We start from the raw sequence: 26947 nt of genomic DNA, 5'->3' as shown, positions 1-26947 counted from the left end.
CAACAACAACACACACACACGCACACAACAAAACTCCTCTGAGTCTCACCACTGGCCATGAGAGATGTGCAAGGTGTTACTAAATCATGAATTATTCAGGCGAAATAATTTAAACTTCTCCGGTATTTTTATGGACGTATACTGTATTTACTTGGCTCGTAACAGCTCTCCCTTTGTTGTGCAAACGCAGCCATATTCTGTCTGATTGCATTTAAATCAACAGGGCATGTAAAATTTAAATTTCTTCAAAGAGACTCTGGGAAATCTTTCAAAGGCTTTGAACTTTGACAGCTGACACGGAAGAATAACAGAAGGAAATGCAGAACATTTATGACTATGTATGAGATGCATAAGCTTGCAAGAACACGAATCACAATGCTGAGAGTTTGAGTTAATAAAAAATGCCGTAGCTCACTAGAGCTGCTGTCATCATGATGCTTTTGTCTCCGGCTGTAAAGTAATCCAATGTAGCGAGTTCAACACAAACTTGCATACATGTTGCAACTGATTTACTTAGAAGCATTTGACGTACAAACAGTGGAGAACGCTTCTTTTATATGTGAACATTTTCTTGTATTTTTCGATCTTTGATAAATCCTCCACGCCTGCGTGTTGATTGACAGCCTTATCTCTGCTCTATGTGTGCTGTGATTAAACAGATCATGCATTTTACATGTCCCCTCCAATATCAGTACATGGCTGCAGCCAAGCGAGCTGCAAGGCATTTCCATGCAGCCCCGAATATCAAAAGTCAAACATGCACGTGCATCTGTTGGAGTCATTATGAGGGGCACACAGATGGGATTCTTGAGAGCTTCCTTGAACTCGATTTCATGAGAAAGCGAGGTCTACATGTGGCCTGATCGTGTTAGCATTCAGCACGCTTTGTCCGGCCTGGCTTCAGATGATGGAAGAGTGTAGATGAATATCAAAGCTGACTAATCTTTTCCACACTTAAAGCACACATTGACTATTATCAGGCTGCTGGAGATTAGACTAAACCAGACACAACAATCACTACATATGTGTTTGTGTGACTGGTAGCACTCAGCCGTGCTAGGGCCTTTTACTCCAGGGTAATAATGATCAGTGCTTGATGAAAGCATCCTTACATGTACATCACTTTTTCTTTTTTGGTATGCAAGAAGGTCAGAATGGGTAAGTTGACATTTCAACATGTTCTAAAAGTCAAAGTAGGATCACAGTGAGAGGAAGAGGCTAAATCTCTGAGCACAGTGAAGCTGCACGGGGCAGCAGGTTAGCTCCCACCTCCATCACTGCCTTCTATTAACCAAGACCCATCTCAAACAATGGCTTAAAGTAATAATCTCCAAGATTTTCATTTAAATAAATGTCTTTTAAGTGTCTATCTATCACTGAATGGGGTAGCACAATGGTGACTGAGCCTGTGGCACACTGATGAAAGCCTTTGCATTTGCAGTATTACAGACTGGGTACTGACTGCAGTGGTTGGTCTGCCAGAGAGGGTAGGCGGAGCTAAGCAGCTGCATTTCCCTAAAGAGTAATCTACTATGGCTGAACAAACAAAGAAAAGATGGATGACTACAGATACAACTTCAAAAATAAGTGAAAATCTAAAGAAAAAGAAACGAATTTGACGCTCAGATGAAGCAAACATTCTGAAAAGGAAAATCAAGAGTTACAACTGGAGCCAACCGTGGACGTCACACGTGCAACACTTTTTGGATATCCGGGAAGTGTGCTCCTGCAGTTGCCATTCATCGCCATAAGTGCCGCCAAAGAGAAACTGAGATCTTCGAGATTACCACTTTAAGGCAAACCAGATCTATGATCATTCTGAACTTAAAATGTTGCACAATTTATTGTTTTTTCTTCTTGTATTTTTGAATCTGTGTATTGTAAGATCCCTGGAGTCGGATGTAAATTAACAATCTTGCTAAATCCAGCAGGTTTACGTCCAGTGTTATTACACTGATCTTCATTAACGAGCTTTGTCCCTGTCAGATACACAAATAAATAATTTAAGAAGAAAAAAGTCTGTGTTTGACAAAGAATAAAATGTGTTTCCTCAGAAGCTGGAACCTTTGTCTCATGCATACGATGAGGAAACATGCCGAACCTGCGAATGACTTCACAAGAAGGAAGGGAAGAACGCTGCTAGCAAACAAACATGGAAGTTAGCAATGCAAGATGTGTTATATATATATATATATTTTTTTTTTTTTGCTTTTGCCTTTATTAGACATCACCATTCAGAAAGTAATCAATGGATTAAAAGCTCCAAAAATCTTTGGCTTTTTAAGGGACTGTAATACGACCGGCCTGCGTGCACTCTGCCCCTGTGGTCACTGTGCATGAGCAGAATGAGCTGAAGCCTGCAGGCTAGTCTTACAGTATGAGCAGAGACTGATGGTGATGACAACCACAACGCCCTCTCACTTACCATGAGTGAGGCCGTGCACACTCACTGTTTCGGTGGGTGTGGTTTAGACATTAGTGTTTTGATGCTTTTAAAGTGTGTCTCGCTCTCGCTGGTTTCTGCAGAGATGCCGACCCAAGCTGTAAATGTTCAACAGCTTTTAGAAAAAATGATAACAAAAGAAATGGGAGTATATACACAATGCATTTTAGCAAGAAATGCTGAGTGTAAACAGAAACTTTGTTTACATGAGACTCCACAGGGGGCCTTTAAGTTGGCAGATGTAGCTGCAGGCAAAAACAAACAGGCTCTAAAATCAATAATCATCGCGATGTTCTTTGTTTAGCTTTCACCTTCCCGACCCGAACCTGGTAGGAACTTGTTGTGCGTTGTAATCGTGCATAGTAAAAGTCTTAGCCGACGAGGTGTTCAGATTCCACTAAGCAGCGCCTGCAGTCAAACACAATCAGCACTTTCTGCTAACAGCCGCGTACACGCTCCTCAGGCTGGTTGTTGCTGAGGGGTTCTACTTCATGATCCTCTCGGTCGATGCTTACTAGTACATGGAAACAGTGTGTGGCAGGCTGTCTGAGCAGGAGAGCGCTGAGTTCTCTGTCAGTATGAGTGATGCTGGAGTGATTGTAGTTTTTAATGGACTACAGAACTGGACATAATTAACAGCAGTGTTTTCTTTTCATTATTGCACTGGAAGAGTAATGTGTTATTTTTCGGTTGATAAAAAAAGGGATTCAGTTTAAGTCTTCTAAAATATCCAATTTGGCAAGTTTTCCCAGCCAGAAATTAATCATTTGGACGGTTACAAACACCTTTAAAACCATTTAGTGTAAAAACTAAATACAAAAACTGATTATTTAACTTTGTATTACTGTTCCAACAGCAATATTCTTAATGAGAACAAGCTTTTCAATTTGCAAATAACACAATAACCAGCATAAACGCTTCGACCGTCCCGATCTAGTTTCCTCCTCTAATTGAAATTAGCACAATCGATTAATTAGCGTGTAATTCCATGTTTACACGGCGCTTCCGCAGCGGCCCTTTAAACTCCAAGCATCAGCGTATTATATGCAACGCCTTGCCATGACCAATTAGAGCCAGCAGTCACTGCGGCGTCTATAGAAACTCCAGCATAGTAAGCACATCTATGAGGTTAATTAAGTTGACCCTTTGTTTTCCCTCACGTTGTCAGCTCCTTCCTGTAACCACTGATGCCTGGTGTGAGGGAGCTTTAGCGACCCAACTTGATTTGGCTATTTCCATCGGCGTCACTGAAGGCAGCATAACAGCCACGTCAGACTACCGTTAACCAGACAGCTCATTAATTCAAGGGTTAGCTGTAACTGCGACGGCTCATGTTGTCAGGAATCATCTATATGGAGGCTCTGGAGGGTGTGAAAGGAGGAGGACGTAAACAAGCATCTGTACAGCCGGGCTTTGCAGAATTATGGGATTTGTTAAAGAAGTATTGTGCTGCACTCTGACCATGAGACAACTAAAGTGTTTCAGCTGTAAAGGGACTATATGATGGACAAATGAGTGGAAACAGACAGGAGTTTGATGCTGATATAGTGCAGTGGGAGGTAATGATGTGGAAGCCGCCGAGTCACTCTAAACGTCAATAAACAGTTCTGCCCCATGAAAATGCTTTTAACTCTGAGACAAGGTTTGTTATTGTTTCACTTGTTTGTTTTTCTTTGTCATGAAAAACTTTATTTACTTTATAGCCTTGACATGTTTGTGGAAGCACAGCCTTAAAGTAATAATCTCAAAGATTTTCATTTAAATAAATGTCTGTTAAGTCTCGATATATGGCCGAATGAGGTAACACAACGGTGATTGCAGTATTACAGACTGTCTGTCTGGTGCAACATTTGTGGAAAAAATCCCAAGCGGCGCCCAGTTAGTGACGCGTTTTCTTTCATCCAGCAGTGGTTGGTCTGCCAGAGAGGGTAGGCGGAGCTAAGCGGCTGCTTTTCCGCTCTCTGCAAGTGTTTTGAGTAAACAGTAATCTACTATGGCTGAACAAACAAAGAAAAGATGGATGACTACAGATACAACTTCAAAAATAAGAGAAAATCCAAAGAAAAAGAAACAAACTCGACGCTCAGATGAAGCAAACAGTCTGAAAAGGAAAGCGACCGTCAGCGAGGAAACAAGGAAACAAGAGAACGAAACTGAGCTCTTAAGATCATTTGAAAGTCAACCATGGGTTCATGGGCTACCATTTTGACTCTTAAATTGTGATACATTACTTGTTGCCTTCTATTTTTTGGAGCCCATAGTGACCATAAATTGACAACACGGTTGATATGCATCCTTATCTATATTGCTTATCCTGTTAAGGGTCACGAGGGGGGCTTGAGCCGATCGCAGCGGCGAGAGGCGGGGTACACCCTGGACCGATCGCCAGTCAATCACAGGGCTGACACATAGACACAGACAACCTTTCACGCTCACATTCACACCTACAGCCAATTTAGAGTCACTAATGAGCATCTTTGGACTGTGAAAGGAAGCTGCATAACTGGAGGGAACCCACGCTTTCACCAAGAGAGAAGATGCAAACTCCACACAGAAAGGACCCTTATTTCCAAACCGAGATTTGAACTAGCCTTCTAGCTGTGAGGTGAGAGGGCTAACCACTGCACCACTGTACAGCCCTCCCTGGGAGGGAGCCACGCCCTACAGCATTACCTGCTTTATCCTCTATTTTAATCTAAATGAACATCATGCTGTATTGAAGAAGACTTGAAACCAGTGATTAATAACAAAAACTTTTGAATGTTTACAAAGATAATAAATCAAGTAAGAAGTAATAATGGATTTGCCCCCTGCTGGCTATTAGAAAGAATGCATATTAAAGGCACATCCACATTGGCTTCACTCCTCTGACCTGGAGGCTTATGTTTGTGTCTGTCTTGACAATAAAACTCCAGCATTGAATCCCACATGACATCCGAGTTTCCCCGACTACAGAGCCCCTTATTTGATTTTTCTCATTAACCAATATGAAGCAAATATAGTTTGGTTTCACTTCCACTCTCTTTCTCACTTTTTAAACTAATTTAGGAAGGTTCAGGAAAAATGCAGCTCAGGCGTTTGTGTCAGTAAACGCACCGTCTGCTCATAAAAGTATATTGTCATGGATCTTTTATTATCGCTCATGGCAATGTTAATAAAAGATCCATGATTATATGGTTTTATGGGATGAGTGCGTGTGTGTTCGCTAACACAAACGTTTTACTTGTTCTGATTACAAATTCATCCTGCAGTTACTTGCAAGTCTCTCTGTGGTGCATGAATTCTCTTTTCGAATATGCGAGTTATGCGGGAGTTTGTTTTATAAAGCATGTGACGAGATGTTCCTGCAACTTAACTGCATCATGTGAGCGTGTCCTTGTGCGTGTGTTTCTTGCATTAAGGTGTAAATTGCAGCTCTATGTTCGAATGGGAGTTTGGTCCTTCGAAGGAGTTCTTTCCTGGGTACGCTGTGCTGTGCACATTTCCTGTCTACATAACACTGGTGTCAAGAGTTATTCTAGGTTAGTTATGTTTTTGATTTGTATTTCGGGGTTCAGATATTGTTTCCTGTCTAACCTTGTCACTTTGTCTCTTGTTTTCATGAGTTCTCATTGTTTAGTTTTGTATCTAGTTCATTCTGTGATCTTGTCACGATTTAGTCTTGTTTAGTTAGTATTTAATTTGGGTTTCATTGGTTAGATTATTCCCTGTTTTATTTTGTAGTCCTGTAAGTCCTGCGTTTGGTTTCTAGAATTTCCTGTTTTATTTTTGTAGTCCTGTAAGTCCAGAGTTTGGCGTTCAGTGTTCCTGTTTTATTTTGTAGTTCTTGCCCCTTGTGTGTCATGTCTTGTTTTACTTCCTTTCTTTGTTCCGTGTCCCGCCGTTTCGTGTGCCCTGCCCTCATTGTGTTCACCTGTGTTAAGTAGTCTCACCTGTCTCTGATTACCCTGTGTGTATTTAGTCTCTGTGTTCCTACCCTTCTGTGCCAGTTCATTGATTCCGTCGTCCTTCCTCCTGTGTTTCTTAAGTGTTTTGGAGTTTGCCTTTTTGTCTGTATTTCACTTGCTCTGCCATTTTGGATTTTGTTTTATTTAATAAATCATTAAGTCTGCACCCGGGCCCTCCCCCTTTGTGCTTAACCTCAAATCCTGACATCAGGTAAAAGCAAGAACGGGGGGAGAAACATACTCTACTTATGATTGTGGTCTGAAATCCAAAGTCAATTAGTGGCCATTATCATTTTATCAATCTCCATTTGGATCTAAATTGAGGAGTCATTTAGGGTGTCACACTCATTGTCATTCAAAGAGCGTTTTCAATAAAAGTGCCCGTCCAAAGCGAGGCATATTGTGCCCACCTGTCAATTGCACCTTTCAAAAAGCTGCTGGACCATCATGCAGCGGTGGAATGGGAGGGCATATTAAAAAGGTCATATTATTTGGAATTCAAGGCACTTTGAATGAAATGAGAACCCATTTATTCTCACACTGCCAGCTTCCTGACAGTAAGGAAGACAGAAAGAGAGAGAGGGCGAAAGTGAGAGAGGGAAAATCATAATCATCTATAATTTTGTGAGAGAAAGAATCAATTTTTGACAGAAGTATTATGGCATGAAATATATTCCTACGCACTACTATGAATAACAAAATGCGGAGTGAAGTGTAAGTGGTTGGGTGCCTGCAGTTGAGTGCTGGTTTAATACTAAGTGGTTACCCAGCACTGTAGATGTGTCATCACAGAGAACAAACATCATTAAACTTATTATTCATTGCAGTAGCTTTGCAGAAGCCCCTGATGGCACATTAACAACAGTCTGCTGAGAGACGCATCACTCTTCAGTGGCCCTAAAGAGGCGAATGAAAAGCCTTCCCATTGACTCACCCTCCTCCCCCAAGCCCATTAATGATAATCATTATTTTCCCTTTGTTCATTATGATCCACACTCCTCCATTAACAAGGACTCTAATATCCTCATCCAGTGTGTTTCCTTAAAGTGCCTCTCTCCCGACGTTACCTCGTGGCTCGCAGCAGGAGGCAGACGCGATGAGTGACAAATGAACGCTCACTTCGGATATCAACCCCATCTCTGTTGTCATTATCTCTTTTCATATCGCCTCGAAACCACTTTGGCTCCCGCTTCACGTCCCAGTCAAATCACATGACACACAAACGCCAGCGGGGGAACACAGTTGTGCAACTCTAACGCAGCGAGCTAGTTATTTATTCTCCCCTCTTTGTGGTTCTCAAGGTTCGGCACTGCGGGCACCGCGTGTCACTCACAGCGTCTGTGTTTAACTACTTTCTCAAAATATTTTATTTAACAGACTCGCAATTCAGAAGATGAGACAAAATCTTTTCATTATCAAGAAATCCAATCAGCGCTGAAATCTAAATGAGTCTACAAGCATTCTGATGAACACAGACAGCGTTGTTTATTGTGGCCTGTATTGTCTCATTTCCTCTGTCTGCTTCAGCATGGGTCCATCACATCCTTTCATTTCTTGGACTTATTCAAGCTCAGCATCAACCCAGCGAGCAATTTCACACTTAATGAAAGTCCAAAGTAGCTTTAAGTAGCAAAGACAACTTGAAAACATGTACCACTATCTGAGCGAGCTAAGATACGTTCTTTGATACAGACAATGTGAGCTCTAGACGGGAAAAATGGTCCAAATTTTCTTAATGGTTGTAATTAATACAAGTATAATACGTCCATCTATCTTTTATACCATTTATCCTGTGCAGAGTCACGGGGGCTGGAGCCTATCCCAGCTGTCATTGGGCGAGAGGCGGGGTACACCTGGACTGGTCGCCAGTCAATCACAGCTCTGACACATAGCCCACTTACCCACTTGTCAAAAAAACCGCTAACACGCTTTTTTTGCTCAATGGGAAAGGTTACAAGTCAAATAACTCTGCAGTAGACCCGGGTAATTATCGCCTCGGCTCCGATCGGCATTGATGGGAACACAAAACCTGTGTCGACACACTAATCTCCGCCCCCTTTCCGGCGCCGTACTATGACACGTATCCTTGTCATCTCAGCCACAAATTCCGCCCGTCTCCATCCAAGGGGCGCAAACATCGCAAACCACTACACCACCGTGCAGCCCAGGATATTACACACAAAAGGAATGCTGTGTCATCAAAGGCAGTGGTATGGCTGCACTATATAGCTGCGTTTCACTTCAGGAACTTTCCCCAGGAACAAGGGACCCTTCTATGAACGCCACCACAAAGACCAGGGCTTAAATTAAGTCCCAACCACAGGAACTTTGTGGGTGGGGCTTGCAGCACTGAACATTTCTGATTGGTTAGTACTTTAGTTAGCATTTAGAGCATTTACAACACTTCGAGGAAGTTGTGGTTTCAATTTCAACATTAAACACAAGTTGGTCCATATTTAAAGACAGGAGCATACTTATATTAAAAAGAAAAGGTCCTCAAGCTGATGTTTTAACATTGTAGTTGTGACATTTTTGATTGATAAAAATAAATGACATAAGTGTGACCTATGCAAAGCTAAGTCTGCGGACAATGCCATTCTTCATTCATGTCACACAAGGGACCAAGGAACCTTTAAGATCCTGAGAAAAAGTAGTTCCTGGGACCAAAAGTTCAGACTACTTTTGGTGGAAACATGGGGCCAGTTTCACAAAGCTGTTTTATACTGGTCCTTAGTGTTAGGCCAGTCTTAATTTTGCTCAAAGATTAGTCTAATGCAAGTTTCACAAAAATAAAGACACCTTACTCCCAGGCTAACTCAGCTCTAAGACACATGTTACCATGGTAACGATCAGTGACAACTGCTGACCAGTAGCACCACGTTTTGAACGTCTTTGATGGTGCTTTCAGCGGTCGGATTAACACTGTTGCCGCAACAACATCAGGTTTTGTTTGTTGTTGTTGCACTCTTGGCTGAATTTTCCAAGTAAAATGCCCTGATAACCTCCAACAGACAAACATTTTCTTTTCTGCTGGGGTAAACCGACTTGAGCGGTTAGATGCAGTTACTCGGTCTTACTTAAAGTCTTACTTTACCCAGAATATCCAGTTTAAGATAGTCAAGAACTAAACTGCTTTGTGAAACGGATGAAATTAGACATCTATCTGAAGTCTGACTATTTGTTATATCTGAGCCAGAGTCAAAGTCTATCTTTGTGAAACCGGCCCCTGGCTTGTGTTGGTATTTAAGTGACATGGAGGGATAAATACTGTTAGTGTGATTAACTTCTATTTATTTTTGTTTCGATCTGTTAACTGGGTTGCGATAATTAAAAAATAAAAGTGCCAACCGAACCCTCTTCCAGGGATGACATACTCTCAGTTTGTCACTTGTCTTCCTGCCTGATGCCCAGTGTTTTCCAGTCAAAAACAGCACTAAGAGAGGCGTGTAAGCCAGTGAATATAGAGGATGCCAATCTCTTCTTGCCGCATCAGTGCCTTCTAGTTGACCATGAAACCCAATCTGGACGCTGATGAAGCGCCTGTCAATGCCACCGGCCCGACAAAGACGTGTCTGTGCCTCTTTATAAATCACTCCCCCCTCGCCGCTGCTGTGGAGTGAACCTGGGGCTCTTACCTCCGGCTGAACCTTCTGGCAAAAAGCAATTTGTCAACGGCTCATCTGCATTCAAGCCATATCAAGTGTGATGTGGTGGAGACTGACAACTCCATCAGCTTATTCTCCAGGAGTCTGCAGAGTCCGCTGTGGATATATGGGGTCGATGGGGAGGTAGGGCTTCTTGTTTTCCTGCAAAAGCAAGGCTACGGGGGGGAAACAGCAGTTTAGCGAGACAGGCCGAGTTAACAGCAACACTCTGGTTGCACAGGCCTCTGTGCTGCATAAGCAGTGCTGGGAATATTCATCACTGCACCGCTCTGTAATTGACCCACTGCGCCTACTGCTAATGCTCGAAGTGACACCTTCCCACCCTGTTTCTCACTGGCAACATCGGCTACAAGCCTCCATTATTTATCATTTCCTCTCAGAGAGTGCTTGAAACAAGTGCATGTTCACAGCAGCAGCAGCATTCAGATCATGTTGCCTCCTGACAGCATGAACACATGGACACTTCTACTGTATGTTTATGTTTGATGAGGCTACTTTATAATGAACTGACAGTCTAGACAGTTCTGTTTAATTGCATTCAAACATTTATCATGGCATTTATAGCAGTAATGGGGAATGCTTTACAATGAAAGAAATATGGAAGGTTAATATTGTTATTGGTAGATCATTCTTAAGATTACAGATTAATGATTCAAGTAATATTTCATATGGTGTATCGGCAGTAAAATCGAAGCCGTGAAAGGGTAGAGTCTGTGGGTTTAAAGACACACTCCCAGGATCTTGTTCCACTTTAGTTAATAACTTTAGAGTTATTTATTTAGTAAAAAATGGACAAAAAATGATCCCAAAACTCTAAATAAACTCGAAAAGAATAAATTAACGAATAAACTTGTGCTATACTGAGAAATTAAAGCAGCTTGGTGACAACGAGTGTGTGGTCAAAATTGGCATTGAGCCACAGTCCAACCTGTCCGACATTGCTGGACTGACAACTAGCAGCCGTAGGGTGTGACCTATAATTAGAGTCAGTCACCTGACAAGACCCTACGCCTCTGTAGAGACAAATCAAATAGGTAAGTATATAAAATTATATTCAAAATTAAACACATTTTATCATTAGATTTATATAAAGTTTTAAGGCAAGCAAAAACTTAATATTTTAAAGTTTAAATGTATAATTAACACAACATATAGTTCAAAAACTAAATCTGAAAGAAATAAAGACAGAAATCTGGAAATAAAGAGACTTTAACATTTAAAAGTGATAATCTCGAAGATCTCAGTTTCGTTCTCTTTGGCGGCACCTATGGCGATAAACAGTAATTGCAGGAGCACACTTCCCGGATATCCAGACAGTGCTGCATGTGTGACGTCAACGGTTGGCTCCGGTTGTAACTCTTGATTTTCCTGGCTGACGGTCGCTTTCCTTTTCAGACTGTTTGCTTCATCTGAGCGTCGAGTTTGTTTCTTTTTCTTTGGATTTTCACTTCTTGTTGAAGTTGTATCTGTAGTCATCCATCTTTTCTTTGTTTGTTCAGCCATAGTAGATTACTGTTTACTCGCAACACTTGCAGAGACTGGAAAAGCAGCCGCTTAGCTCCGCCTACCCTCTCTGGCAGACCAACCACTACCAGCTGATGGAAAACGCGTCACTAACTGGGCGCCGCTTGTGATTTTTTCTGCCAAAGTCGCCACAGACAGCCAGTCTGTAATATTGCAAATGCAAAGGCTTTCATCAGTGAGCCATTGGCTCAATCACCATTGTGTTACCTCATTCGGCGATAGATCGAAACTTAACAGACATTTATTTAAATAGAAATGTTCGACTTTAAGTCAGAGAAGCCTCTTTTCTTATCTACATGTTAATACTTTTTTTTTAGGAAACTTTGAAACAACCCAGAGGCTACTATGGTCACTGCAAAGACCAGAAACTACTGTGTGACTAATGCCCATTTTCAATCAATAGGCCAAAGCACTAAGGAGCACCAGGAACTAAACACAGGAACTAAAATAGGATCCCTGGTGTGTATTTCTGTTGTTTTTTTGTTTGCATTTGAAAAGCTTGGGGAAATAGGTCAAACAACATAATATAATTTGTCTGCGATTCAACACAAAATGCCAGCAACAGCCAGAAACTAATATTTTTCAGAAATAAGTGGTGAGTAAATTTGGATGTTGGTGTCAACATGTGAAAAGAATGTGGTGTAATCTGTGTGAAAGAGTAAAAAGCATAAGGGGTTACAGGCAGGGGCAGGGAGCCGAGAGAGCCTGGCTGAATATCTGATTGAGTTCTGGGCCTTCTTGCTCCAGATATGGTGAACCACTGGGATCAAACTCCTCGGGCGTCTCAAAGACAACACACCTGAAACCTGGAGAGGAGCCATCACTACTTTTACACGCAACAAGTGGTGGATGTTGCCAGACATTTGGCCTTGGGTTGTCTCCAAAGTAGCAACGGTTTGTTGAGTATTTTCTGTTTATTTTCGCTCCTTAGTGTTTAACAGCATGCAGGTGCCCCGCTCCTGCCCGGTCAAAAAGCAGATAAAGTTCGTGAAAAGTTTCTTGAAAAAGTACCACATTGTTACAGAACCATTATTTCAATACACATTTTAACAACAACACGGTGCCTGAACATTAGTTTTCAGAGGGGAACACATTAATACATAATTAGCAGCATAATTACCAGTAAAGGACTGCCAATCAAGTCGCTTTTGTGACTTTTAATAAATTAAGTGCAACACTGTTATGTTTTAGGAATAATGTTAACACTGGAAATACCAACCATTTAATAATAAAGCAAACAAAAATGGAAACTTTCTTAACCACCTGGAACAACGAGCAAGGAGACTGAAGACATCTTCCCTCCTCTGTTTTTGTCAACGATTCTCTAGCTAGCACCAAGGATTAGCAGGCATGGAACATTAAACCTTAAATGATACTTCACCTACATCCACTGTCTAATGCTTTGTTCCTCCAGAACGCAGCCAGAAAACCTCTGGTTTCTTTAGGTTGGTTCAATTAGCTTTAGCCTGGTTGTAGCTGCTAAATAGCTAACTGAACTGGTAACGAAAGGTCATGTAGGTCTGTAGTTCAGCAAGTTACCAATGAAAACTTGACTGACTGTTTTGTTGGTACCATTTTGGTGGAAGATCTTCTCCATTGACACATGTTTTAAGAGCTTTTAAACCTACTATGAGAGGTTTTAACTGGTGTTGAAACAGTGTTGATTTGATACGGACGGGTGTCTGACTTAGGCCTGAGATATACTTGCTTTTCAACCTTGTGTTCGCCTACACAACTCTCTGCGCCATGAACGTAATTGTGCACATTCTTGGCTATACACTACGAGTGTTACTGGAGGACACCTCAAGAGAGCATGCCAGAGAGCTAAGGCCGTATCCAACAACCATATGTGCGGGATGTAAACTACAGACATGGTGACGCTCAAGGGGGTTACTATTATGTTCATTCTGTGTAGTGACTATCCTGACCTGTTTTAATCACTCTGCTGGGTGCGGGAGGGAGACCATGTTTTTGACACGCTTCCATCAATGAATGCAGAAATAAAGAAGTTCCGAGCTGTAATCACTGTCGGGTGATGTTCCCATTTATTAAACATTCAATCAAGTAGCAACTTACTTTTTAATGATACTGGGGGTGACGATCAGGCATGACGAGCGGTAAAAAACGTGCGTCTTCCCCTCATCCATGCGTCACTGTCAGCTGTTTCACCTGTGCCCTTTAAAGTGAATCTACCACCACCTACCTACACTGCCACCTGTGGCAAACTGGTATGGCCAACAAATGTACACAAAAATACAAAAAGAATGGCTCCTACACTGAGATCACGGCAGAAAGAGCGACAGCTTTTGTGTGAGCACAGGGAACGCAGGTCAGCCATGATGAGCATGCGAATGCGTCGTTAAAAGCAAGTATATCTCCAGCCTTAGGGAGAAAAGGGTACGGAGTTTAAAGGGCCTGAAGGTGTTAGAGGCTAAACGCCTCTAGGTTAAACGCTCCCACCTGGTCAGATTCTGACGAAGTGATTTACAGCACGCTGAACAAAAGAATCTTTGTTTACATCTTCCCCAGCAATGTTTCACAGTAAGTTGTACAACAGCTGGTTAAAAGGATGCAGGATGTGATTTTTCTAGAGAATTGTACTCATGCATGCACAGGACAGGATCAGCAAAGAGATAAATATACTGTCGTTCACAGGGAACACCCAATTTAACAAAATAAAAGATCCTCACGGCGGCTTTAAGGGCTGAAGTTGAACACTCCTTTAAACATCTAAATTATGCTGGAGCTGGCTGCCACTGCCGTGTACAACACGGTTTTGTGCTTCATGTTGCCTCCGAACGGCGCCAGAGGGGAAAACCAACAACAAATGTCAGCAAAGCCACGTCGCAGGTTGGCAAACTGTTACAGACACTTCATTATGTTTGGGGATAACATCTCATTCTGCATTAGAACCTGAGGTCAGAGCAGAAAAACAAGCAAGGCCCGAAACAAAACACACACAAAAAATTCCATTACAGAAAGGTGTATAAATCAATTCCGCGTAAAACAACAAGCCCATTACGTAACAGCACACTGTGCAGTGGCGATATGCGCTGAAATGGATAGTGACTGTCATAAACAAAAACCTCCAGAGGAAACATGACATCCATCACAGCCGGAGAACGCGGGCTGAGATGCAAAACTCTGAACGTCTCCATATTCCCGATGCAGGAAAAGACTACAAAAACAAAAGATCCCCAAAGAGGAACTTGTAAAGAGCGCTGCCGGTGCCGAGACGAGGAGAAAACAGGGGAGCCATTAGGGCTGTTGGAAAAGAGAATCATGTCTGTTTGTGAAGAGGGACAGGACTCCCAGGAACTGTGACACAAACACTATTTGGGAAATCAGTGTCGCAGCGGGGCTCGGTCTCACACGGCGTGAGAGAAAGCAGTTGTGACTGGAGGACAGCTACCGAATGAAAACACAATCACCAACACGGAGCAAGTAAATCTCCCAGATAGCCGAGGTCTTAATGAGGACACATACACAGTGTTTGAACAAATACGCTGAGATGCTGCTGAATGACGCCGGCTGCATCCTCGCTGTGATGTTCCTCAAATACAATCGATGTTTCTCCATAATGACGATTTGCTAAAGATGTTTACATGCAACTAAAAGTGTCACTTTTTTCCTCTGTTTGCTGCTTCCATCAGGATTAATTGCTGCACGTGCCACCACTTAAATCCTCATATCTTTATTTAACAATCATCAACAACAATCAACTACACATTTTTCCTGAAAAGCAAAGTAATAAGTTTATTTTTTTATTTAACATTAAACATCATTTTTAGATATTGTAATTCTTAAATGAGACCTATGTTATATATGTTGTTGTGTATTTCCATTATCCCAAATGCTTCCCCAGTAATTTCAAGTAATTTCATTCAACCTAAAAGGTCCTGAAAGGACGACTGCTAGCTTTCTAAATTAGCTAACATTACTTGCAGCTAGGGCTGCACACTTAACCGTATATAAATCCTGATCATGATTTTGGCTTCCCTTGATTAAATAAACATGATAGGATGGCGATATTGACATTTAAAATGTATGCTACACTCGAAGAAAACTCTCCTTCATATCAAATGAAGCGCTCCTTAAAGCCTCTCATCCAGGGGACGGTGGAGAGGTTCACTTTTGGGGGAGCTGGCATGTCATGTCATGAGCGTCTACCTTGCAGCGTCAGTTTAGAGCGAAAGAGTAAACAACAGAGACGGTCGGGAGAAACAAAACTCAAATGTCTGGAACAGAAGACGAAGCGCCGGTCCCCCGAAACGGCTCATCATCACTTGTTTGGAGGTATTTTGGGTTTAGGGCAAGAAAAATAAATATGTAAAGAGTGCATGAAACCTGCGTCTGCGTCTGCGCCGCAAAGCAACACAACTAACTCGTTCAACACGCAGAAAAAACAACAGCATGATGAGTGTTTGAAGGCCAAGAGGAAGAACGTCGCTACTCCCTGTCCTCGTCCAGCATCAAGTCAGATATCCAGAACAGATACGCTGTACTGTTTTACGACACTGCCCGATCTGTTCCACGCATGCATCGCTCGACTCAGAGAGTTGTGTTCGTGTGCTGGCAGGCGAATTGGCGTCTAACATTGGATTAGAGAGTTTTGTCAGTGGGTCGGCTGTCAAATTAGCTAGTTTTACCAAATTAGCTAATTAGTATGTATGATACAGAGTTCTTTTAACAATCAATGTTAATAAAACAAGCAGTTGTGCAACCATTCTGTGCTTTGATGTTGGCTAATGACGGCCACGTACTGTTATTTGTATTGCAGTGTAGGGTATTTGTCTAATATTGTGTTGTTAATAAAGTTATTATAAAAAAGACTTGCTGCCGTCAAACGTTCACACATGAGGTACAAATCGGGCAGGAATAAGCATGAGCATGTGCAGAACGGATCAGGCAGCCGGGACGGATGGGGTACTGACACACCCTATCTGCCAACTCCCAGAGACACACTGAAATTACCCATGATGCACTGTAGGGCATATTCACAGAGAATGTACTGCAGCTGCTGAAAACACCATTCACAATTAACTCTAATTAATGAAGATATTTCACAAATGAATATTAAGTATGTAAACCTGCAGTTTAAATGTTAGACAAGCCTTCCTTACCCAGCTTAATAAAGCATACATGCATGTGCTGACAACACTGTAACATATGCCGCTGTGTTACCACATTCTAATAATATTACAGCATGCATCATCTGTGCACACGAGGTGCATTAGAGTATGTGTGCTCATATCAAACATAAATTAAAGGTGCTATGTTTAGCATTTTGTGTTTCATGTCACAAAGAGGATGTTGCTGCTTCCCCGCTCATCCCTCTTCCTGTTCCTGCTGCCGCTGTGTGGGGACTTCTTTTGAAGAGCAAGAAGATGAATCAGAGCTGAACAGCCCGCATGTTTTGACAGAATAAGCTAAAGTAAAAGTGAAGTTAAGAATAGTAGGACTGAAGAAAAGTTTGGCTGTTCGAAAGTAAGAGTGATCCCTAAAGAAACTTCCTCTTAGGCCATAAAGAAATACACCGCCTGTGTCAGAATCAATGTTAAGTTTTGCATTGATCCGAGGTCATACAATTTGTAGGCAGTTACTTCTAGCCCTTACTAAATTAAAGTGCTCACAGTAGGTAAAGCAAATCTTGTTGTAGTGGCCAAAAACTGCCATATCACAGACATTTTGCATTCACGCTCGACAGAAGAGGCGTTGAACAAAAGGTCACGTGTCTGATCACTCACATTTCTGAGCGCACCTGAATGCAGCATTCCCACGAAACACAGCAGTGAGGGAGACATGCCCGGGCTTGTTTACTGCACCTATTACAGAGACATCAGCGATCGCCGACGGACTCTTTTTATCGCGTGTGCGTCCATGAATAGGTAAGTTAGTTTTGCACTGATGTTCATGTAACACTCTGTTAGCGTCGGCTGTGGCTGCGAGTGTATATTCGGTAAAATGACGAGAATGTGAGCTAACTTTGAGCTAGGTAAGAGTTGTGAAAGCGGTTTAACTTCTATTCATTAGCTCAAGTTTCTGTAACTTTTCAGTCTTTATTTTTATATTGTTGATAACTTTGCGCAGGCAGTGTGCGCGCACACTCGCGCCGAGTTAATGTTGCAGTATTTTGTCAAGCTATTTTAGGAAATCATCAAGCATTTAGGCAGAATTAAAGAGAGCAGAAAATATCGGCAGAAAAATGACATCTGCCAATGCCGATATGTCATTTTCAAGCCATAATCTGCAGATACAGATAACGTGCCGATAATATCATGCATCCCTAAAAGTAAATAAAACAAGCTCCAACAATACGACTCAAATTATATTTAATATTTAGTAGCCAGATGTTTCCCTCAGGATGTTCTAGTCACCAAAATAAGAGCTAAAAAGAAAATAATCAGGTGCGCAGAAACGTGGCTCCAAATAAATAAAGCAGCTGTTTGTTTACAGAGTTAAAACAGGAAGTTGAAAGGTGATAATGTAGTGTTCACGACTTGTTTCCACGTCCCTAAAGTGGCTAAGAACTGACAACGCCTTGACAACTGACAATATTCTTCTTCTGTACACACGCAGGATCCCGCACTTCTAAAGACATTGAATTCTTGTTGTTAAAGCTGTGAAGTTCAGCACACCGCTGCTCTTCATTTAAAACTCTAAATGTCATCTGCAGTACAGTCCGTGCATCGCAATCTCTCACTTAGCAGCAATCTGTCAGTGAACGCCCCGTCTCACCCCGTCTCACCCCGTCTCCTCTTCTTCACTCTCCTTCACCTTAACCTGCTGTTTTTCTCTCTTCTGTCTTCTCTCGCCTCTCTTTTTCTCCCTCTCTCACCTCGCTCCTGCTCTCCTCCCCGCCCTTTCCTTCACATGCAGTCAACTGGCAGCATGTGAGTCTCATCTCATTTGCTCCCCCCTCAGGCTCTCTGACACACAGCATCCACACAGGGGCTGAGGGGAGCTGATGAAACACACGGCTCGGTGTGAACACACCTCTCCTTTCTTGGCAGTCGGTTAACATCTGGGCTCATGCTTCACTGAATTATTACAGTATGGAGGAATCTATGTGCATCCCTTTCGGTTTGTATTTAAGAGCAATGAAAACATGTTTCTATCTGTGTTTTTATCCCTTTCTTATGAGCAATATTGACACTTGGACATGCATGTTTTTAAGAGCTGTAGCTCGATATCCAAATAGTGGATATCGCGGGTTCCACTAATCCAATAAAAATCAGAATGCTTTAAGAATAAAGGCAGTCGAGGAAAATAACGACTGTGCAGATACTTTGTTCTTTCTTTGAGAATCTTAAAGCTGCATTTTTTATGTATGTGGCCACTAGGGGGCAGACGAAAGCCAACAGGCCTGGATACTAACACACGTCACTACTTCACAAACTTGCATTCAGTGTTATCACTCAGCACAACAACATTAGCACATGAGTAGAGGTCTTCACAGGTCTACCGGAACCTGAGGACCCCAGACCCGACCCGGGACCCAGACGGTTTGGGTCCACAAATTACGTTGGCAAACAGGTCGGGACTCGTTCTATAATCCTCGGTTTCGGGTCTGTTCAACATTATGTGTAATACCTGAGGAGATCCGGGAAGACCCAGCCGTGATTAGAAAGATGTGTGTGTGTGTCTGTGTGTGTATTTTAACGTGTCATTCACATGCGGACGTGAGGTAAATAAAGTGGGAAAAAACAGAAGAAAGAGCAATAACGAGTTGAGTGGCGTGTCACGTGACTGCAGGTTCAGAGAAAAGTGGAAGCCAAAGCCGGTCATGATGGATACCTTCCTCGCTGATGTGGACAAGAAAGCTAAAAGAAAAATGAATATAAAGAGGTAAAACCTCCTTTATGCAAATTGTGGACAAAGACGAGAAGAAAGTAAGCGCAGGTAAGTGTAACACGTGTGTCGCTTCTAAACGAGCCGTGCATTCGTCACCCGTCTGCGTGACAGCAAGTGGACTTTTAATCTGAGATAACTAGTGGATTAGCATCTCTGTTATTATCAACACGACATGGATAGCAGGAAACATGGATGTGCTTTATGAACTTTCTTGGTGGAGGATGGATTATACGCACGGACATGCACAGGGGAGAAGGCTGCGTCACACAGGTAGGACAAAAAGGTTCGTTTTGACAGCTGACAAATGGTAACTTGTTAATAGTAATCAGCTGTGAAGTCGGTGCTGGTCGGGTCTGTTTCGCCCGGCGGGGGTCGGGTCCAACATAACTCTGTTCAGGCCCCAGCTTTCAAATAATAGACAGGTCGCACAACTACAGGTATCGTAGGGTTTGGGCACGAAATTATGGACCCGTGAAGACCTCTAATTGTGAGTCATGTTTTCGGACATCTCACCAATGTACTTCCAGTATCTTTTCACCTTTTTAGCTCCCTTTCTTTGTGCTTCAACTTTGTGCTTAAACCGTACATTTAAATAAAGCTACAATTTATTGATTTTTGGACCCTTGGGCGCAGAAGAACTCCACAAAAAGCTGAAAAACAGACTTTAGCCTATTATTGCCTCTTACAATTGTTCAAACCAATGTGCTTTCAGTCACAGGGATAGATGCTTATTGAGAGCAACATTAGCATTTATTAAATGGTAAATAAACTGCGCTAACAGTATATAAAGCACTTTTGTAGTCTTCTTCAGACCACTCAAAGCACTCATTCACTCTTTCCCACACTGTTGGCAAAGGCTACTATGTACAGTGCCAATCTCCAATCAGGATGTAAACATTCCCGCTCTTTAATACGCCGATGGCTACGCCTTCCAGAGCAATTTAAGGTTCAGTGTCTGGCCAAGGACGCTTTGACTTTGGCTTCAACTGCAGGAGCTGGGGATCAAACCGTCAACCTTCCGATTAGTCACAGACGCCCATATGTAGCATTTATATGATTCTGGACACCTTTCTAATTAAATCTCGCTATGCTTTGGTTTAAGTCCAAAAATAGTGGGGTTGTTAATGTTATGTTAATGTTAACTTCGTTGGCCGTGTGCAGGTAGTGTACACTGCTGCCTGCTGGAAATCTGGTCTATAAAGATTTAAGAGTGAACCAAAAAAGTCAAGAAGTTTGCGTCTGCTCTGCTCAGGACAGCTCCAGAAGTTTTAAGCAGTTGCTAAAAGGGGTTGCTGGGTGCTGCTGCTGTTACCCCTCAGCAAGCTTCTGGAAAGCTGGCCAATCAGAAGAAAGTGGGCTTTTAGGGAGGGCGACCTTAAAGAGACAGTAGTTGTGTCCAGGGGCCTTCGAAGGCCGGATTTGAAGGCGTCACAGAAGCGTGCCGAAGGCTGTTCAAATTCGAAGGCTCCTTCAGATGCGGCCGACAAATGCGTCCTCCGTTATCCCGGCCGCGAAGGATCCATCGGGTGCATCCTTCACGGCTCACCGTATCCAGAGATGCATTGCGCGGCTATTCAAACGAAATGGCCGACTTTTAAACGGTAGGTAGGTAGATAGGTTAACTTACGCAACATTAGTTATGCTAGCTAGTTAGCCCGCTAGCTACCTGTTGCTAGGTGACAGGAGCGGCGTGTGGGTAGACCAGACCGTCTCATTTCAGTTCGGCTTTAACGGTCTACGCAGGCTGTGTATGGAGCATCCTCTGTGGCTTGGGGCACAGCTAGTAGCTAAAACGGCTTGTTTCAGACAGAGGCTGAACTGAGGGCCTGCACAGAGGGCGGGTATAAGATAAATAAGGATTCTTTTTAAAGTTGAATGATGCCGAGCTCTTAGAATGTCAGAATACAAATACAGTAATGGAAATGAAAGTAACTGGTGCTCTTTAAAGGAAAATATTAAGTTCAAGCCTTCTGATTGTAACAACAATTTTTACTGTGAATATTTGAAGAGCCACTTCACCTTTAATAAAACATCTTCATACTCTTTCGGCGCTGAGGGAAAGTTCTCTCGTTGCCGTTCATTGTAAATCAGGGCATTTGCTTGAAAAAGGTGACTGATCCTTTCCCACACACGTATTGATTTTTCTGAATGTCCTGTAGCACAATCGATGCGCCAACAACAATGTCTGCACTCCATCGCAATATATAGCAATAAAGTTATAATATGCTTTCGCCTGCAGCAGTTTTCATTAACGAAGCCTGAAAGCCAAAGAAATCTCACCCTATTCAAATGACTTCTGAAGCATGACTGTTGTCCTTGAATACTAATGGCGATTTTCCCCCCAACGTGCAAACCAGGGAGGGTGAAATCAGTAAGTTGCTCACTCCTCAGAGGATCTCCTCGGGGCGCAATATGTCTTAGTCCTGTCAGCCGGTGACCTTTGTGTATCCCTCCCTGATTTCTGAGTTTGTAGAGCTGTGCCGTGTGTCACACTCTGCTGAAAAAGGGCAACAGTCTCCATGCTAAGGAGACACTGGTGACAGCGTGAGTCACAAGGGGATCTGTGGCGTATTTTTATGGCGTATGAAGGACTGGAAGGCGTGATTTAAAGCGAACATGTCCTTGTATGTTCATGGAATTGTGTCACGCAAGAGTTTTTCAGCATGCTCCGCTCAACTAACCCTGCGCCGTTTGATGAACTGTCGGGGCAGAGCTTTTGCAAAGATGCATGTTAACCTCTGCCACTGGTGAAACTGTATGTCAGACTCCATAACGGCGAGGCTGTGACTGGTTTATTAAGGTGCATTAATCTCTCTCTCTGGCACATTCACAGCAGAGGTCAAATATCATGATCCTGACCTTGGTCATCAATCACAATCTGATGAGGCAGAAATGATGTCACATGGAGCTCGCCGGTCGATCTACATATCAATCACAGCACGTACAAGGCTGAAGTGACCCCTGATGGGTGAGGTCATTGATCACACTCAGCTGTACTGTGACACACAGATTCAGTTGAATATGGAAAACAAATGGGGAAAGAAAAGGTTTACAGTTTTGCTCAGAGGTGGCGAAAGTACACATATTTTTTTACTCAGGCGTAAGCACAGATACTTGTGTAAGAAGAGACTCTCGCAGCCCTCTTATGGACTTCTACCAGCTGTTTCTGTGCTAAGCTGGGAGACTATAACACTTTAGTGACTCTAACTTCAATCTACAATTTAAAAAAGTAAATATATTGTATATGTATGGAACATGACCTTTGCTTTAATGTGCAAATCATTTGGACCTCCTCCAACATCTTCGTCAATGTTGGCAGGTTCACTTTCACCCACATGTAGTCACCCTGTCTGATACGGACGCCTCTAGATGCTACTTGAGTTACCCTCTCTTATCCGGTGTTAATTTCTTTAACAAAAATTCTGACAAAAAATGTTCATCAACGGCCTTTTTCTATGACGAAGACGAGACGTTGACGAGCTAAAAATAGCCTTTCAGGGGCGCTGGTGTAGCTCAGTTGCAGGCATCTCATGTACAGAGGCCACAGTCCTCGTCGCGCTGATCGCAGGTTTGACTCCCGGTTGGCCGATCTTTTGGTGCATGTCACCCCCCGCTCTCTACTCCCCACATTTCCTGTCAATCTTAAACCGTCCTACCTAATAAAGGCAAAAGCCCCAAACAATATATCTATATACAGGCGGCTGCGGCTGTGGCCCAGTGGTAGAGTCGGTCGTCCCTCAATCGGAAGGTCGGAGGTTCAATCCCCAGCTCCGTCAGGCTACATGTCAAAGTGTCCTTGGGCAAGACACTGAACCCCAAATTGCTCCCTGAAAATGAATGTGATATCTGATTGACAGTTGGGCACTTTACGTAGCAGCCTCTGCCATCAGTGTGTGAATGGGTGAATGTGATATGTAGTGTAAAAGCAGCTTTGAGTGGTCGCAAAGACTAGAAAAGCGCTATATAAGTACAGTCCATTTACCATATATAGATCTTTGATATTAAAAACTTTGACGACACGTATGTTTTGTTTTCTTTAAGGAGACGAGACGAGACTAAAATGTGCTCACAGAAAAAGAGGCGCTATACGCGTCATTCGATGCTTCTTCCGCACAAAAAGGAGCCATCATTGTCTGCTGCAGTCAGACTGTAACTAAGAAGTAATGATGAATATATAAAACGTTTTAACGGTAAAAACCTGCTGTAAATAAGGCAAGAGAGTGTGGCAGTCGGACTATGCTGATTAGTATACGGATGTATTAGCTTACGAACTAATGAATGCACAGAAGGTAGGTTCGTCTAGGAGCCCAATGTATGTGAAAACCAAAGACAAGGTGTCGTGTCAGAAATGGCCTGAGACCCAGATGAGGCCTGGGCCTCTCCACACGCTGACAATTTAAACTCTATACGTGTCTAAAATCTGGATACAAAAACATCAAAAAGTGACTTTAGTCACTCAGAAGTGAGATGAGAAAAAGCAGGATCTGATGCAACAAGCTTTATTGAGTCCAAAAACAGAACCACAATACAACCATGATCTAAGCCCCGGCAATAAAGACTGAATTGGCGTTCACAGAGCGTGATGTTATGTTCCCTAAGGACGCACAGAAACTCCCATTTTTTAATGTTACGTCTGACCTTTGACCTTTAAGTTGGTAAATGTCAAGTTTCGGTGTCTGGGTTCTAATTGTGTAAAAACACCCTGTCTGGAAAACATCTGAGTCGTGACTTATTTCTGACCAGAGGTCAGAATTTTTAAAAATCAGTGAAACATCATTTTTCAGCACATTGATTTCAAACACTCTACTTGATATAAGTTCTTCATTCTGATAATATAGTTCACTTTCACCTTCAAGATGGTTATACAGACTCGAAGAATGTTTCAAACAAAGGACACAAAGGTAGGTTTCAAAAATAATGTATTGTATTGTAAAATATATAAACACGCAAAATAAACAAATACAATCATAAACTTTTGTTCATTCAGTTCGCACTTCTTCCAAGTGTTCGAAGTTCAGGTCTCCCAGGAGGGGAGGACGAGCAACAAACAAAATTCACTTCAATCCTACCTCAGTGTGGAAGGGGGGTCAGTTTGATCCAGGTATCATGGGTAGCTCGCCATTAAAGCAAGTGGGAAGGTAATCCAGGTGGTCCAGAGAACTCCTGATGGTCGCACAAAAACCTGACCGCTGACTGCAGAGGATTTTACAAGTCCGGTCCATGCTGGTGCTTTTCACGAGCCGTTCTGACTGTTTTTTCATGAAGTTAATGTATTAACTTCAGTTCGGGAGCAGGACCACGCCGAAAACCACACCTACAGTTATCTGACAAGCCTACTTATACCCGGTCATCCCACTCAACACCGTTTATCTCAGCTTCTTCAGCCCACCCTCCCTTCCCTTCCTCTCATCCATTAACCCTCCTTCCTCATCCCTTCCTATTCACCTTTATGTATGCTTCTCTCACGTCTCTCTCCGATTCTAGGCACAGCCTGGGTCGAAATCTGCGCCCGAGAAGGAAGGCCAACTCTGAGTCTCCATCATGACTTCAGTGTTTCCTCCCAGATCAACCCTACAGAAGACATCCCCATCACCTTCACTGCTCCCATCAACATGCAGAAAACTGTCAACATATATAATTTACATGCATATTGTTGTGGCGTGGTCCTTGCTAGTGAACCCTGGTTTACAAGAGGAATGTGCAGTGTGTAAGTGCACGGCTTCATTCTGCAGCTTTACATGCGTTAAGTTACAGACGTTTCCATATAACTTAGCGGAGGATCTATATTGCCCATGCATCGTCAGGAAACAATTGGTGTAAGGAAGGATGAAAGGGCTTTACAGCAGATTAAACCTTGACCTTAAGCATTTTCATCTTAAGACTAAATCTAAAATAGTTGCCAAAATGAACACTGCTCTTGTCTTTTTGGTTCTGATACAACTTCTGTGCTGTTTTCTGTCATGTTATGTCTGTCGTGCATGACGTGTACCGATGGATAGGCCAAGGAATCGTCTTTGTTTGTGTTACTGTCCAATGCATTCAGACTGAAATCTGTCTTTATGATGACAAGGCTGCATAAATAACACAAATTAAAATCATAATTCCCCGAAAATACACTTAAGATGCAGGAACAAGTCTGTTTTGAAAATGTAAGCAGTGAAAGTACAGCTATACTGTCAGAATCGAGGGTAAAAGTACAAAGTGGTCATAAAAAATCCTCCCACCTCCTTGTTTTGCTGCATTAATGCTCAGGAAAAACCGGCTGTCACATGTTGGAGAAACTGCTGAGTCTGGAGCTGAGATATTTCTTGCAAGCTGGTGCGAAAACTGTCACCGAATATAAAGACAACAGAATAAATTCAGCCAGAGCCCCGAAAACAACAATCAGGCCCCAGACTTGTCAGCAGCCGCAGACGTCGTGCTTGCTTTTTTCCAGCAGACTTTCTCTATGAAATCAATAGTTTCATGGCCATTGGAGTGTAACTTCCCTCTCCTCTCTGTTCTCTCTTCTTTGTCGGATTGAGATCGCTATTGTATGAAATGGTGCGCTCTCCTGTGACTTTGCCTGACATTCATAGCGTTCTCTTTCTCTCCCTTTTCTTTTTTTTTTCTCTCAGGAAGCTGTTTTGTTCTTTTCCCATCTGGCTTCATTTCATCATTCGTTTAGCCAGGACTGGCGCATATCCACTGAAGCAGCGGCATGTCACACATTCTGCAGACCTGCGCCCAGAGGATGATGTGATAGAAATGATCAGCTGCGGCGTTTCCACTCATATGGCAGTCCTTCATTCTGTCCCCGTCTTGTCCTCTGGCAGATATAGCAACATAAAGGAGAGTGTGACGCTATCTGCATGTGTAAATTACAAACACTGACACATGCACACAAATGCCTTGAAGAAGCCTCAGAAGCATCTGCATGCAAGCAAATATCCGCCTACAACTGCACACGCATGCAAGTGCATTGCCTTTAAATGCAAGGTATTACTGGCAGCGCGTGATAGCAGCTAATGTCCCGTGGCTACGAGACAAGTAGGGTCTCAAAAAACTAATATTTGCACGGATAGTTATCTTTATAAGGTCTTGTGGTTTTATGAAGTAGTAAACCCTGGACTTCATTGAGCGAGGACAGTATGGAAGTCAAGATAAGAGGGACAGGCCCGACTGGAGTTTAAGTGTCGCGCTGTTTATTAAAAGTACAAAAAGGCAGAACCGAGGAGAGATGGTATCCTTCTCAGCTGAGGAATATCAGCGTGTTGATTTATGGCTCAGGGCTGCTTTGTTTTAGCCACATATTGTTCTCATATTCACCTTTAAAATTATCATATATCTACAGAGCGAAGTGAAAACAAAAGGTGTAATTACTGCGGTTGGAAATGCCCCGCTATCTTTAAATCTGGCTCGACGTGTCATGTCTGCCTGGGTGACAATAACAATGGTGTCTGGCATTATCAACTCAGAGAGTAATATATTCATGTTCATGTTGTCTGGTTGGTGGGTGACATTTTCAGCGCGGA

This window comes from Semicossyphus pulcher, unplaced genomic scaffold, assembly GCF_022749685.1.
Source record: "Semicossyphus pulcher isolate SPU_LCO1_2020_fin unplaced genomic scaffold, fSemPul1.0.p SCAF_18, whole genome shotgun sequence".
In the NCBI taxonomy this organism is placed as follows: Eukaryota; Metazoa; Chordata; class Actinopteri; order Labriformes; family Labridae; genus Semicossyphus; species Semicossyphus pulcher.
Note: the sequence above shows the minus strand (reverse complement) of the source record.